The sequence below is a fragment of the Ambystoma mexicanum genome, chromosome 1q, assembly GCF_040938575.1.
Source record: "Ambystoma mexicanum isolate Mex_15411 chromosome 1q, UKY_AmexF1_1, whole genome shotgun sequence".
Taxonomy (NCBI): domain Eukaryota; kingdom Metazoa; phylum Chordata; class Amphibia; order Caudata; family Ambystomatidae; genus Ambystoma; species Ambystoma mexicanum.
In genome coordinates, this window is record NC_090922.1 from 1,530,417,348 (window position 1) to 1,530,433,635 (window position 16,288).

At 47.7% G+C, this 16,288-nt stretch overlaps 1 protein-coding gene across 3 annotated transcripts in view; it reads left to right on the forward strand.

Annotated features, from left to right (window-relative positions):
- LOC138551039 (zinc finger protein 84-like) overlaps window positions 1–16,288 on the forward strand; it is a 128,429-nt gene that overhangs the window by 100,118 nt on the left and 12,023 nt on the right. For 2 of the 3 annotated variants that reach the window (XM_069642459.1, XM_069642457.1), the window contains exon 3: window positions 15,429–15,530. The gene's annotated coding sequence lies outside the window, so the exon portion shown is untranslated. Of the gene's footprint in view, window positions 1–15,428; window positions 15,531–15,642; window positions 15,763–16,288 lie in introns of all 3 variants that reach the window. The other variant, XM_069642458.1, reaches the window with a different exon arrangement.

Genomic DNA, 16,288 nt, shown 5'->3' on the forward strand with positions numbered 1-16,288 from the left:
AGAAACAACCGCTTCGCGAGGGGCACGAAGCACGAGAGCAGAAAAGTACAGACCGTTGGATCCAGAAAGCAAAGAACGGAGACCAGCAGAGAGACATCACTGAGCGAGGAAACCTGAAAGGCACTGGAGCATATCCAGCAAGGTTGCAACGCAGCGACTGTCTGGGAGGAGGAGGCAGATAACCTCCCGGCAGTCCTACGCCTGTCCAATGGGCGGTCACCAAACACTAAGAAGGGACTAAAACCTTCTCCCACACTGTAGTCTCCAACGCGTAAGAAGCCGCCATTCGCGACGGCGGTGGCGGATGACAAGGGGTCAATATACTCCAACTCTCGAGAGCCTGAAATGAAAGACTGGGGAGATTCTACAAGGGACGAGTAGAGTGTGAGGAACCACTGCAAGGGAAAAAATTCTAAATATAGGACCACAGAAAGCACGAAAACCCAGTGGGTCTTGAGGATCTAAAAGAACTGATCTCAGTGACTATTCAAGGAGACTGTTAAGAAATATCTATACCACAGAGAAACATTATAAATAAGACTATCTGAAGAGAAGACCAGGTAAATACAAGAATCTCTCCTGGCCTATTTAATTTCGTTGGATATAGTGGTAGGGTCAGATAGTTAGTTTGGAAGGAGGACACGTTTACTTTAGACTTCCTGACAACTGACTGGCATGTTCCTTTAGATAGGTAGAGTATTCCCTCTAGCAATAGGGAAAGATAGTCCTTTTATTCATAATTTCATTAGAAATATTGAATAATGTCCTCAGCATGTCTGACTCCTTCTTCCGACCCACCACAAAACTCGGTAGTTCTGGTTATGCTGGGTACCATATATCACTATGTAGAGCCAAGTAACATTAAGTATAGCGCTAGCAACTCTGTAACGTAACAGGTGTATTTATAAAGCACACTTTCACCCCCAAAGCAGCATCTAGGCGCTAATAATAGATGTTTATTGTTACCCAACTTAATGGTACTCATTTTATTGACCTCGGAAGGAAGTAGGGCTGTGTGAACGTGCTGGGATTCGAACCTGTGACCATGAGATCAAACAAAGGCCACTGTAGTGGATGCATTAGTCCACTGAGCCATAGACCTGGCTGGTCTGGTTATGAAGGGCACCATATTTCCCTATGCAGTTTCATGTAACTGTAAGTATAGCGGTAGCCAATCGGTAGTTCTGGATAGTGTTTATTTGTAATGTGCCTATACATAAGTGATTCGAGGCGCAACAAGGCTAGGAGGTGGGGTTGGGGGGAACAGGGGTGACAAGAAGTGATCTTACTAGGCCTTGTGACATTGAGATTGTGCGCCATTGAGATCATGCAAGAGCAGTAACCAGAAGTGCAGGAGGATGGGCGAAGTGCTGGACCAGGGCAGTCTGGCCCGTGAGGAGGCCAGGAGGACAAGGGGGAATAAAGCTAAGTGCAATGGAGAGGGCTGGAATGGCTCAAGGCCATCCAGTCATGTGCAGGTAGGGGGGCCCGTGAGGGCAAGTGCAGATGAGGATGGAGGGAGGGAGGGGTGGGTCTGGGGAGACCAAGTGCAGGGGTAGACTGGACAAGGGGGGAGTGGGCTGGTGCCCTGTCTGACTATAAAAGAACCAGACATCCAGTCCAGGGCAGAAAGGTAAAATTGGCAGGGGAGAGGGAAGTAAGAGGAGAAAAGGGAAGATTTTGAGTCACTGTGGCAGGGGAGTAGGAGACGAAGGGAAGAAGAAAAAGCGGGTCTTGAGAAGATTCCAGAATTTAAGGAGACCCGGCTCACGCATGAGAGGGCAGTGAGGCCACTCCAGAGTAAGGCACCTGCAGAGTAGAGCTCTACCCCCTCACACTCTGCTTGGAGAAATGTCTAATCTGCAGAGAGTTGGAGCTCAGTGACCGAAGGGCTCTAGCAGGGAGATATTTCGAGAGAGGAAGCTGAATGTAGTGGGGGGAGGGGGGGTAAGGCCCCAGAAAGCCTTGTGGATGATGCAGAGGGTCTTGAATTTAATCCTTGCAGCAACCGGGAGCCAGTGGAGAGATTTTAGGGCTTGAGAGATGCGGTCCATGGACGTGAGGCCAACAGTAAGTCTTGCAGTCCTATTTTGGATTAGTTGAAGGGGGCGGAGGGCAGAGTTAGGCAGATTGAGAAAGAGGCTGTTACAGTAGTCCAGCCTGGAAAGAACCAGAGCTCTGGAGACATTGAGTTTCTGGAGGAAGGTGAGGAAAGGGAGAATGCCTCTGAGAAGGCGCTGTTGAAGGTGAGCCTTCTAGGCAAAGATGGAGATGGAAAGGGAGGAGTCAAAGATGACACCAAGGATTTTAGCTTCACAGGAGGGTGAGGTGAGGGGTCCATGGATGGTGGCCAGAGAGTGGGTGATAGAGTGAGTAGGGCTCCCAATGAGAAGGATCTTTGTCTTACTTGCACTAAGGCAGAGATCATTGGTAATGCAGCAAGCCTGACTAGCAGAGAGGCATTCAGGAATGAGTGAGAGAGGGGAGGACGGGAGTTTGTAGGAGAGCTGTGTGTCATCTTCAGAACACTGGATGTTAGGAGAGCAGATGGAGATCAAATGGGCTAGAGAAGCCAAGTAGATATTGAAGAGCCAGGGAGAGAGGATAGCACCCTGTGGGACACCACAGGTGGAGAATGAGATGGAGGTGAGAAAGGGACCCAGTTGAACCTGGGAAGGTCAGTCAGAGAGGATTGAGGTCAACCAGTACAGAACCAAGTCTATGATGCCTAGGGTGTCATGGAGTCTGTTTATCAGGGGGCATGATTGACAGTGTTAAGGCAGAGGAAAGATCAAGAAGGAAGGAAATCTGTAATCGAGATTAGTGAGCGAGTCTTCACAGGTGTTCAGGAGAGCAGTTTCCAGAAGCTCCGAACCCAGGCGGGTGGTCTTGGAGGCAACTAACAGATTTAGAGTGGTGGATACACTGGGAGATTGCCAGCTTCTCCAAGAGTTTACCCAAGAAGGGGGTAATTGAGATAGAGTGGTAGTTAGCCGAACAGGACGGGTCGGCAGAAGGCTTTTTAAGGAGAGAGTCAACAAAGGGGTACTTAAGGAGTGAGGGGCAATATCCAGTGGCAAATGAGTGATTGCCGAAATCGGCCAAGGCCGGCGCAAGAGAAATCATGTTCTTCTTGATAGTACTGGAGGAGTAGAGGAGCACCTGTTTGGATGAGTCTTTCATAGAGTGGACTTGTCTAGAAACCTCATCAGGTGTTATGGGAGAAGAGGAGGGTGGGCTTGAGGGGAGAAGATGGAGCGGGGGGCAAGGGATGCCTGAGAGAGAGGGTAAGTGGCGTAGATTAGAGGATGTCCCAGAGTTTTGGACATGGCTTGAGAGGCCAGAGAATTGCAGAGGGTTGGCGACTTCCTTGTTGTGACTTAGATAAAGGTTCTCTTCCTAGAGCAGCTGGAGAGCCTGTATTTCCTTTGGAGCAGGTGGCAGGCCAGTTTGTCAGAGGATGTGCTAGAAGCCTGCCACTTCTGTTCAACCTTTCTGCACCTGCATTTCATAGCGGCCAGGAAGGAGTCGTACGTGGCCGGCTTCATGCAGATCCTCATGGCAGGAGCAAGGATGACGGTTAGTGAGGGCTGTGTCAGGGTGAGATCGGAGGCAGGAGGGGGGGGTGAAGGTGGCAGCAAACGCTGCAACTGACGCTTTGAAATGAAGGAGAAGACTGGCAGTGCAGGTAGGGGCGGACCTTACCTATGTCTTTTACCATATGTCCCTATGTAGTTTCGGGTAACGTTAAGTGTAGACAGACCAACACTCTAGTTCTGCTCAAGTCGGATATGACATAGGCAAATAACATTTCATGATTTATGACTTCAGTGTCATTCATCAAATCTTCACACAACTTTCCCTCAGACATGTAGCCCAAAATCTGAATCGGTTTTCAAACGTGTGGATGCCTTCATCAAAAGGCCAGCGGTATAAGACTGACGTAAAGAGGTTTACTCATTATTTGCTGCCCAAACCACTGGATTTGCGCAAAACCTTTCTGTGTGCCCGTGTCCGCCCTGACTTGCAGTCCTTCTGTGGTTGGGTGCAAATCCATCCCTTAAGTGCCAGTTACTGATCTCTTCTTCACCCGGTACAGATCCCAGTGCGACATGGCATGTTTGGGCGTTGCCTAAGTCCTTATTACATATTCTAGTGGAGCCAGGACCCAGGCCTGGGGGGGACCGACCATATCTTGCTGCTTGACAGGAGGCAATATTGTTAAAGGGGGAAGAAGGGCTTCATTGTTGCTTTAGAAATTAAGTGGCCCATGGTAGCCCTCATGGGGGTTTCCCTAACCGTGGGGAGTGTGAGGATGGCAGGTAGGATATGGGTAGAAAATACCCCAGGTACACTATGTACAAGGAATGTACATGTACATAAGGAATGTCTTAGCATTACTTCAAGTGACCTATTCATTTTATATTGAAATGTGCAAACACCCTCCCCGCCTTTTCGTCTCCCCACAATGCCATCCCCAATACAAACCCCACCTCCCTTGTGCCTTTACCCACATGTACAGTCACTTGCATGGCCTCTTACCCTTACTAATCTCCTCCAGCACCTTTGGAGCCAGATTGCACTCAAAATTGCACTTTGGGGTTCTGGGCAAAGATCTCTCTGTGGGGGTGACGGCGGAGGACTGGTCTGACTCAGAGCCCCGGATCCTTTGCATTGTTGAGAGATGCATTGTTGAGAGATGCATTGTTGAGAGATGCATTGTTGAGAGCATGCTGGCTTGCTTTGCTTCGGCAAATACTGAGATGCTCTGTCATCTCCCTTTGTCTGTTGAGTCAGGGTGGCAGATGTTACAGGTAACTGTTGTCTCTCCCGGTCCCTGGCGCTTGCTATCCTCAGCGAGGTGCCCTGAACACAAACCCTGATGGCCTGAAGGTGTTGGCCCTGTGTATCCGCAAGGGTCTTCAAGCGCACCTGGTGCTGCTCCATAGCATCCAGCCTCCTCCATATGGCATCCTGAGATGCAAGGCATATGGTTTGAGGGCCACGGGGAGGAGTGGGGCGGGTGCAGCTTGAGCCGTATGACTTGCCATTGCTATCACCTGGCCACCGTGATAATGTGGCTGGGTGACCCACTTGGGTGATAAGGGGGTATCTTGGGCCAGGTGGATGCACATTGACTTCTGTGCAACTGCCAGCATCTGGCTCCCCTGTCACGACTGCAGTGGCTGGCTGTTGGTGCGGGGCTGGAGGGCAGGAGGTTGGTTGCAGGAGCCATACCTGCTGCTGTGCCATGATTGCTGCTCTCTGGTGCTGTGCCTGCGCTGGCATGTGTGGTACTGCTGGGCCCTGCTGTCACAATTCTGCCCATTCCCTTCCTACCAATTGGTGGTGCAGGGGTGGTGGCTGTTGGCGTTGCCCTGGAGGCCTGGCCATGCAATGTAGATAAGCATGCATCTTCCTCCTCCTCCGTCGCCTGTGAACCTGTTGGGGGAACAATGACATGCTGTTAGTCACCGTGCATACTTGTATGTGGGTTTGCTAGTCACACATGCGATACATGGTGGAGGGGCATCCTACATTTGGTTTGAATGGTATGGTTGATTTCAGGCCAATGCATAGGGCCACAGCAAGGTGGTGGTAGTGTCTGCGGAGGCTGTACACCTCATTGGCATGTGCTCTTTGCCTCTTGTGCTGCAAAGGTGGTCTGTATGTACGGGGGTCCACTTCAGAAACTGTCCTTTCACGGAGCACATGGGTGCTGCATATAGTTGCACGTGCTCCCATGCACATTCATACTGCTGTGTTGCCCTCCCATGCACATTCATACTGCTGTGCATTTGTACGTGCACAATTGCCCTCCCATGCACACTCATACTGCTGTGCATTTGTACGTGCACAGTTGCCCTCCCATGCACATTCATACTGCTGTGCATTGGTACGTGCACAGTTGCCCTCCCATGCACACTCATACTGCTGTGCATTTGTACGTGCACAGTTGCCCTCCCATGCACATTCATACTGCTGTGCATTGGTACGTGCACAGTTGCCCTCCCATGCACATTCATACTGCTGCGCATTGGTACGTGCACAGTTGCCCACTCATGCACATTCATACTGCTGCGCATTGGTACGTGCACAGTTGCCCTCCCATGCACATTCATACTGCTGCGCATTGGTACGTGCACAGTTGCCCTCCCATGCACATTCATACTGCTGCGCATTGGTACGTGCACAGTTGTCCTGCCATGCACATTCATACTGCACAGTTGCCCCCATGCACATTCATACTGCTGTGCATTGGTACGTGCACAGTTGCCCACTCATGCACATTCATACTGCTGTGCATTGGTACATGCAGTTGCCCTCCCATGCACATTCATACTGCTGTGCATTGGTACGTGCACAGTTGCCCTCCCATGCACATTCATACTGCTGTGCATTGGTACGTGCACAGTTGCCCTCCCATGCACTTTCATACTGCTGTGCATTGGTACGTGCACAGCTGCCCTCCCATGCACATTCATACTGCTGTGCATTGGTACGTGCACAGTTGCCCACTCATGCACATTCATTCTGCTGTGCATTGGTACATGCAGTTGCCCTCCCATGCACATTCATACTGCTGTGCATTGGTACGTGCACAGTTGCCCTCCCATGCACACTCATACTGCTGTGCATTTGTACGTGCCCAGTTGCCCTCCCATGCACATTCATACTGCTGTGCATTGGTACGTGCACAGTTGCCCTCCCATGCACATTCATACTGCTGTGCATTGGTACGTGCACAGTTGACCTCCCATGCACACTCATACTGCTGTGCATTGGTACGTGCACAGTTGCCCTCCCATGCACACTCATACTGCTGTGCATTTGTACATGCACAGTTGCCCTCCCATGCACACTCATACTGCTGTGCATTGGTACGTGCACAGTTGCCCTCCCATGCACATTCATACTGCTGCGCATTGGTACGTGCACAGTTGCCCACTCATGCACATTCATACTGCTGCGCATTGGTACGTGCACAGTTGCCCTCCCATGCACATTCATACTGCTGCGCATTGGTACGTGCACAGTTTCCCTCCCATGCACATTCATACTGCTGCGCATTGGTACGTGCACAGTTGCCCTCCCATGCACACTCATACTGCTGCGCATTGGTACGTGCACAGTTGCCCTCCCATGCACATTCATACTGCTGTGCATTGGTACATGCAGTTGCCCTCCCATGCACATTCATACTGCTGCGCATTGGTACGTGCACATTTGCCCTCCCATGCACACTCATACAGCTGTGCATTTGTACGTGCACAGTTGCCCTCCCATGCACATTCATACTGCTGTGCATTGGCACGTGCACAGTTGCCCTCCCATGCACATTCATACTGCTGTGCATTGGCACGTGCACAGTTGCCCACTCATGCACATTCATACTGCTGTGCATTGGCACGTGCACAGTTGCCCTCCCATGCACACTCGTACTGCTGTGCATTTGTACTTGCACAGTTGCCCTCCCATGCACATTCATACTGCTGTGCATTGGTACATGCAGTTGCCCTCCCATGCACATTCATACTGCTGTGCCTTGGTACGTGCACAGTTGCCCTCCCATGCACACTCGTACTGCTGTGCATTTGTACTTGCACAGTTGCCCTCCCATGCACATTCATACTGCTGTGCATTGGTACGTGCACAGTTGCCCTCCCATGCACACTCGTACTGCTGTGCATTTGTACTTGCACAGTTGCCCTCCCATGCACACTCATACTGCTGTGCATTTGTACGTGCACAGTTGCCCTCCCATGCACATTCATACTGCTGTGCATTGGCACGTGCACAGTTGCCCTCCCATGCACATTCATACTGCTGTGCATTGGCACGTGCACAGTTGCCCACTCATGCACATTCATACTGCTGTGCATTGGCACGTGCACAGTTGCCCTCCCATGCACACTCGTACTGCTGTGCATTTGTACTTGCACAGTTGCCCTCCCATGCACATTCATACTGCTGTGCATTGGTACATGCAGTTGCCCTCCCATGCACATTCATACTGCTGTGCCTTGGTACGTGCACAGTTGCCCTCCCATGCACACTCGTACTGCTGTGCATTTGTACTTGCACAGTTGCCCTCCCATGCACATTCATACTGCTGTGCATTGGTACGTGCACAGTTGCCCTCCCATGCACACTCGTACTGCTGTGCATTTGTACTTGCACAGTTGCCCTCCCATGCACATTCATACTGCTGTGCATTGGTACGTGCACAGTTGCCCACTCATGCTTGCATACAGTGCAAGCATTAGCACTGGCACTGCCTGAGGTAAATATTTGGTGCCCCACCACCAAGGGAGGGGTTCCTGGCACAATTTGTTGTTGCTGTGTCACAACAGCAGAGGGCAGCCTTGCAGACTCGTGCTGGTGTAGCTTGAGTGCCGTATTCCAGTGGAAAGCGCCCAGCTCCCGTGCTGAGCACCGCTGCAATACCAGAAGGCTACCCCCATGCTGGAATGGCAGCGGTGCTCTGTTGAAATCATCAACTGCCCGCTCCAGCACTGGGTCTGGATGATTTCCATTGCATTTGGATGCCTTCACCACACCAGCAAGGGGGCACCCTTGTAAGACCACTCCAATCTGTCGTGCTGGGGAGGGTGGGGTGCTGATGTGGTGCTGATGTGGTGCACCATGCGAACGCCCAGATCGCCCATGCCGGAAACCGGGTCTGCTTGGAAGCTCCTTCGATGGTGGTTTCTTTGGGAGCATTGCCATGTGGGGACATTTTTCTTTACCTGTCCATCAGGCCCATCCATGCTGAGCGCCACATGCTTGTTATGGCCATTTGGGCAGTGCATTGTGGCTCCAGGGTGCGGCATTCCCAACTCCCTTGATCCACTCCATGTGGAGGATGGAGCTGGCCTTCTCCCACGGGGGTCAGATCATGGGGGCCCACGGTGCCGCCGCCGCCGGTGTCTAATGATTAGTGCTGGTGTTTGCTGCTCTTCCTGCAGTCCTCGCCGTCCTGTGGGACTGTGCCCGCAGCTGTGGCATTGTTGCAGCTGCCTGACCAGATGGCTGCATTCCATTGCACTGATGTTTTAAGGTGCCAGGAGCCATGTCGCTGCTCGGCATGGACCTGCAGCTCCACCTCGCAATATGTGTGCTTCTTCAGCCTCTGACAGGGCACCTTATATATTATTTCATTTATTACATTTGGTTTTACATCCAACCCCTTCGGTATCGCAGCATAGGGTACAAGCATTTCATGTATACAGTTACACAATTTAGTTCTACATCTCAACAGCAGAGTAGAAATAAACGTTATTTTGGGCGGTTAATGGCTAAAGAGACAGGTAAGGGAGAAGCACTGTGGGGTGGGTAGTGAGGGTTAGTTGGCTGTGGAAAGTTCGAATTTATTAAAAAGCCACGTTTTTAATTGTTTCTTGAATTTGTGGAAAGAGGTTTTGTTGCAAAGGTTAGAGGGTAGTGAGTTCCAGATTCTCGGGGCTGCTATAGGGAAGCTGGAGCTCCCTGCTTTGGTAGTGGTAAAGCGTGGGATGGTGAGATGTGTGTTAGCACTGGATCTGAGTAATCTGGCAGTGGTTTTGCGTGAGAGGCTTTGGCAGAGGTAGATCGGGACATTGTCTGAGATGCATTTGTGAGTGATGGTGAGTGTTTTGTGGAGTATTCTAGCTTGAACTGGTAGCCAATGAGCTTCTCTTCTGTGATGCAATATATGCTCTCTTCTGTTAATGCCCAACACTGCTCTTTGACATGGTTTCTCTCTCCTTTGGGTCTAGAGGGCTACAGGAAGTGGTGGATTCAGATTGAGTTTTTCAAAATGGCCACCGCCATTCTTTTCGTTCTGACAGTAACGGTAATTCCACCGAATATCGGCAGAATTACTCCCATGGACTCGGTTTCGGTGGTAATTCCACTGAACGGAATTATTGTTACCGCCAATGGTGAGTGGGCGCTCCCACCAGGTTGTAATGCAGTAGTGATATGTTATGATGCAGCAGACACACGTTGTTAACAGGGCATGGTACTGTGCTGTGCTATTATAATGTATGGTGATGTTCCGTGAGGGTATAAAGCATTGCTATGAGGCAGTATCGTGTAGCGCTGTCAGTCGCTTACCTGCGTCCACAGACCGTAGTTTTGTCCCCAAGCCTCTTCCCTGATCCAAGCTCTCCCTAAGCTGTACCAGGTCACGCCAGCACCCAGTCGGAGGCCGCCAGCCAGGGGGGCCATCTGCCCCTGGGCACTTTGGCCCCTGGTGGCCCTCAACACTTTGGCCCCTGGAGGCCCTCATGCCAACTTGTTGCACGTGGGTAGCAGCACTCTCCAGCCTGCTGTTGCCAACTTCACGGAAGTGCTTGGGTTCTCGCGAGAAACAAATAAACTGCTTATTCTTGACACCTCAGGGCCATCCCATTCTCGCGTTGTTCCCCGCCTCTCAGCACTGACAGCCATGACTAGGTAAAGTGTGAGAGGCCTTTCAAACGTGGGAAGTAGTCTCAAGGCGCCAGCAAGAAAAACGCATGCCAAATTGTGTGAGTACCTTGCACATAATAGCAATAGCTGATAAGGATTTGAGTGCCTTCCATTTGAATTGACTGCCTGATGTCTTTAACCTTCCATTTGATAGCAATGGTGGTCAGTCAAAATCTCGAAAAAATAATCTCGAATAACAATAAGGTCGAAAAAAAAGACCGAAAAAAAAAGTCCAATTTTTAAAAAAATTATATATTTATTTTGGGGTCCGGGATAAAAAAAAATGGTTAAAAAAAAAAGGGGGGGTTGGGAGGGGAACTCCCCCATTTCGAATAAAAAACGTCATAAAAAAAATTCAACCTTTTTTTTTCGGCCTTTTTGTTTCGAGATTTATTTTTTCGAGATTTTTAAATTCGGTAATGACCATAAACCGATAGCAATACCTGGAAAAAGAATTGTACTACCCAAAAGCTGTTGGCTTTTCTGTACTTCTCCCTATGTGGTTGGCACACCAAGAATGTCACCCTGCCCTTTTATAGCACGGCCTCGGTCGAGTCTTGTGCAACGATCATCTTTGACTATTCAATAGTTGTACAACTGAACCAAACCCCAAAAGTTTAGCACCTCCTTAGCAAACTATGGATACCAGTTTAATTATCAACTAGCTCTCGCCTCCTTTCTTTATCTATATTTAACAATCGTGTTGTGAAAACCGACCATCTTATTTCCCTTTATTACGAAAGGAGGGTGACCAGATGATTGCATGTTATCTGTACACGCATTCTTAGTTTTGGGTATTAGCTGGTGCTAGAAGTCAAATGTTTTGCCTATCGATGGAGGGAAGATGGATATCAGATAGGAGAGAGGGATGAACACCCTTTCTGTGTTTGCCAAGCCAATCTCTATGGCCATTCCCACTCACTACCCACCCTTCCCCACCCAAAACACATCCTTCTGAAACCTATTTGAGATAGCCCTGTCTAACAGCAACATCAAACTTTATGCTGCATATAGGACCTGCCAGTGTTATTTTGTCTGAAAATGGCTCATTTGTAGCTGTAAGAGAACCTTTGGTGTAATAAAGATATCATCACTGAGTGTGCATTTAGCTGCTTTATTTATAAGCAATACATCTCCTCACATCGGTTCCTTGCATTGAAGACATGTTAAAATCAAAAAAGGCACTACCAAAGCCAACACTTTTGGCTTGTGTATAAGATAGACATTTGGCACAACTGGCATCATCTGGCCAGGTACTTGCATCATTTTGCAGCTGTTGCCATCTTATGGCCAGTACTAGTCTTATGGAAGGGCCTGGTAAATGCTGAGCCCATGTCGACACACAAAGCCAAAACTATTGGCTTTGACAATGCTTGTTTTTTTCCTGATGAAGGTCCCCTACTAGACAGAGCCATAAGACATTAAGCTCGAAGTGGCCCGAAACACAGCGTGTCAACAGACAACCGATTAGATATGAATGTCACATTAAATATAACAATCTCATTAGTGTCCTCAAATGTCTCCACTGTTTTGCGGCGAAGTCTATTATGATAAACAGTTGGCACGATGATGCACACACAGGTTCCTGTGGTTTTTGAACGATATGAATTGTTGAGATTTTGTATTTTTACATTGTTTTGTCCTAAATAAAATTTGTATTTTTGTATCAGAGGTGCTGACATATTAGGCATGGTTTGATTCGCCTCGAGTGTGTGTATTTTTGGGAAAGTTAGGGTTGATCCAGCTCATCGCAGAATGATGGCTTAGTGGAGGCTTTCGGGCCCGCTCTATTAAAGAAAGACCATTGAATCATTCAGTAAAAATGGAGGTGTCTTGACTTTGCGTTTTACAAGTGGTTGGAACTGTGGCGAGGTACTTCAGCGATCTTTGTTCTGAGTTTACCTTTTCTAGTGAGTATCAATTAACATGGATGATTTAAACAAACCACTGAGATGTGGGCCTTTATGTTAGAGAAAAATGTGTACATTATCTTACATAGTTCTAACATAAACACACAACAGTAATAGATTATATGCAATAACCAGACAATTTGGGCTTAACAGAGCAAGTTTTTATTATCACAATTTATATGGGGTCCATATAATTTGCCTACGAATACATTAATTTGAGACCAACATTAAAAGATTTGCTTCCCAGATGTCACCCCAGTTTGGTGTTTAGTTTCTCAGGTAACGTTAGTGCTCGCCATTTATTATATACTGTGATGGGTTCTGCACATACACAGTCTCTTAGACTATGTGCTTGCCAACATTGCATCTCGTGTGAGCCTGCACAGACTCCCACACCTTCCAGCACTACCCAGCGGCTGAATGTCGGAAAGCTAAGTGGACATGGATCCTCTGGACTGGAGAAGAGTATGCCTCGTTCCTCAGGCATATAGTGCATTCAGAGGAGGAGGGTGCGTGGAAGCAACAGCACAATACAACCAATGTTCCCTCTAAGCTGTGCGCGTGTGCGCATGTGCGCTTGCCCAGCTTCCTTCTGGGTGCCGCTCAGAAGAATTTTAGCAGCGCACACAGACAAATTCCTACAGTTCAGATAACTAATCTTTGCTTACTCATAAAATAAATCTAAATTGGACTAACTAGACTTGATATTCTAGTCTAGCCTATTTTCATTGCCCTACTATGCAAGTGTGACCTTAAAAACAGAACACACATACAAGAGGTTAAAAACTAATATGAAAAATTGGCTTCACGGACAGAAGATTTGGCTAAGATATACCTGCAAGCATTAACCAACTAAGCTTCGCTCCCCACTTATGACTCCTATGCTTGACTCTACTACACATTCAAATAATACCAGACAAACGCCACTATGCCTACCTTGGCTCTGCAAAAGGTTACCAGACTTGCACCTGCATCCACTTGTTTTCTGTTTGTTATAATATGAATGACGTTCAAGCACAAGAATTTCTGCTACTCATGGTGCCTTAGCAAAAGCATCGCTCAGACTATGTAACCCATCTGTCAGCTAAAAATATTGGATACTACTTGGATGTGTAGCCTCATCCCATGCTTCCTATTCTTTGTACATATGTCATACAAGCACTTTGTAATGCCTCCTTGCAAGTTTATGCATTATAAAACTAAAATATGAATTTACCCTCTAAAGATTTTGAGTAGGCAAATGTCTTGTTCATTGTCTCCTACTTTAGCATTGTTAACATTACCCTATAAGTGAAGAGCAACATTGCAACATCATTTACTTGACCTGCAAGGAATAATGGGTATGGGCTATGCCTGGCATTATGTGTATATAGTAGTAGGGCAAAAGATATTCAGATAACTAGAATACCTTTTAGATAATCTGCATCTTTTTCAAGTTTTCAGAGTTCCATGGGGCATAGACCTTAACATATCCTATCTGAATTATTTGACAACCACATCAGTGATAAGCGATATTTGTTTTTTGTTAAAAAAAAACATTATTTCAAAGGCATTAAGCACTTTCCGCATTGTCTCTGAGCAGTGCCAACAAATGAATAGCCACGACTAAGCCTATTGTTTATCCTGGGCTTTTTTGTTGCATACACATTTGTTTCTCTGCACTGGAGTACTCTTGGAAGGTCCAATGGCATATCTTGAAGTCTTGAACTGGTTGATGAGCTCTCCTTATAATAACATATAAAATATCTTTTTTAGCCTACATATGTTTGAAAATTTGTTGAAAGATGCACCTTTACACTGATTTGTAAGGAATTGCAGTGGTTGGGAAGGGGAAATACCCTTCCAAACTCTTCAGAGATGGTGGATCACCGACTACGCATACTCACAAAGTGGCTTGCCTCGTTATTCAGTTCCGCACATGGAAAATAAAGTGCGCACGAAAGCTAACCATTCCCGCTCTTAGGGAAAAATAATTAGAGGGAACATTGAATACAACACTTGTGAGCCAGAGGAGAGAACTGAGGAGCAATCTATAACTAGGCTTCCCAGAGTCCTTCCTCCAACCAGTTGCTTGGGCTTCCTGCAGGTTCAGCCATAGGGCAGGGTGGGATGGTGCGTTGGGCAGACCTCCTGGAAAAGGCAAGCATTGACAATGATAGCCACTCGCTAGAGTAGAGAGATGGTTATGGCTGAATGCAGAAGAAAGGTGTGGTTTAATAGACAAGCACTGACAAGCAAAGTCATTCACTGTATCATGGCAGGCTGATGCGATATTAATGATGCTGGGAAGCAAAGGGCCTTGGCGATGCACAGCCTTTACTCCTGCTAGAATTACATTGCCAACTTGTGGTAGTGTGCAGCTGTAGGTTCCTGACCGCCCAGCTGAAAGCAGTTCAAAAACTTGTGAAACAATGCAAGGATCTGGGAAAACATGTGCATTACATTTTTGGTGGAGGAAGATGATAAAGATATGTGTCTCATGAATGAATCAATCGACTTTGCTATCCCGGGAGGCGTACGGGGGTTCCTAGTAAAGAACCGAGTTCAGAAGCACGCGTGTAGAGACTAGGATGGAGGGTGTTGATGTACAGCGGGGCATTCGACTTTTTATTGAAATCGCTTACTATAGTACATTGTGGCCAGATAAATTGATCGGGGAGCTGGTACATTGTATTCAAAGGGGACTTGAGATTGATATGCACCACACAAGGATATGGTTTGGCCAAGATTGTTAAATATTGTGGGCCTTGACATTCTAAAAAAGAGGTGTTGCTTCTGGAGGATGGATAAGCTCCACAGCCTAAGGTGGTGGTTGCCTAGCGGACACATATGAGAAAAGATGAGGGGGAGTTAGTTCCCTAAGGATTATCCACTCAGAACAAGGAGCACTCCCAAAAAATGATTTCATTGTGTCACCTCAAACTGGTGTTTGTCCCCCATACTGGAAAGCTCAAAGGTTCTTGCATATACTGTTGTGATAGCTGCCTACACTAGACACACCAAAGTAGGCATTTGTGGGGGTGACTATGCATAATATTCACACGTACATATATCTTATTCCAGGGTCGCTGCCATATGGGTTGCAAGAGATGCTGGCAATGGAACTCTCGCCCTTTCAGATCATGGATCTGTAGGATTATGTTGAGCGGATTCCCCTGGAGTGGGGTGAGTAGAATCTCCACAGTAGATCAACCGCAATCATGTGTGTAATAACTAAATGGTGGCATCAATTTGTGGATGTTGGCAGTGATGGAGCAACATCCCCATTGGTTACTAGGGATGTGATGAAAGCAGTCTTGGTCACAGCACAGAGGGTACAGGGGCGCGCTGAGGTTCAACCTAAGGAGGAAGGATCAGAATCCACAAAAAGAGGTCTAGGTCGGGTCATGGGAGCCTGGTAAGTAACCCATTTACACCCACTCCTTTACAGTAAAACAGAGTGTGTAACACCTCCTTAAAACGACACTGTGCTATTTTGAACAGGGGAAACAGAAGTGGCCAATTCAATTTAGTACCTGGCAATGGGGCATTTATGTAAACAATTAGGAAGGCAAATGGGGTGATATTGTGGAGTTCACAGAGTCTCTCATGCACATTATTCATTTGGTCTCTGCCAAAACTCCAAAACCATTCCTCATCTCCAGGATTGTCAGAAAAAACAGGATTATCTAGGTTTAAGGTCAATGCTTGAATGTAGTGGCAGCATGCCCTGTGCCATTCTCAGCATGGGAAGAGATTGTCACTTTCCCTTGAAGTCACAATTCTGTCCTTGTTTCCTCGATGGTGCTGTTGGTTATATTATTTATTTTTGGGCCAATACATAACTCATCAGTGATTACACAGTGGACTGGTCAAGCAGGCGCCGATTGGTGGCAAACGCCTGCCTTTATCATTTGTGTATGGAAATTGGGGGTTTCCATGTG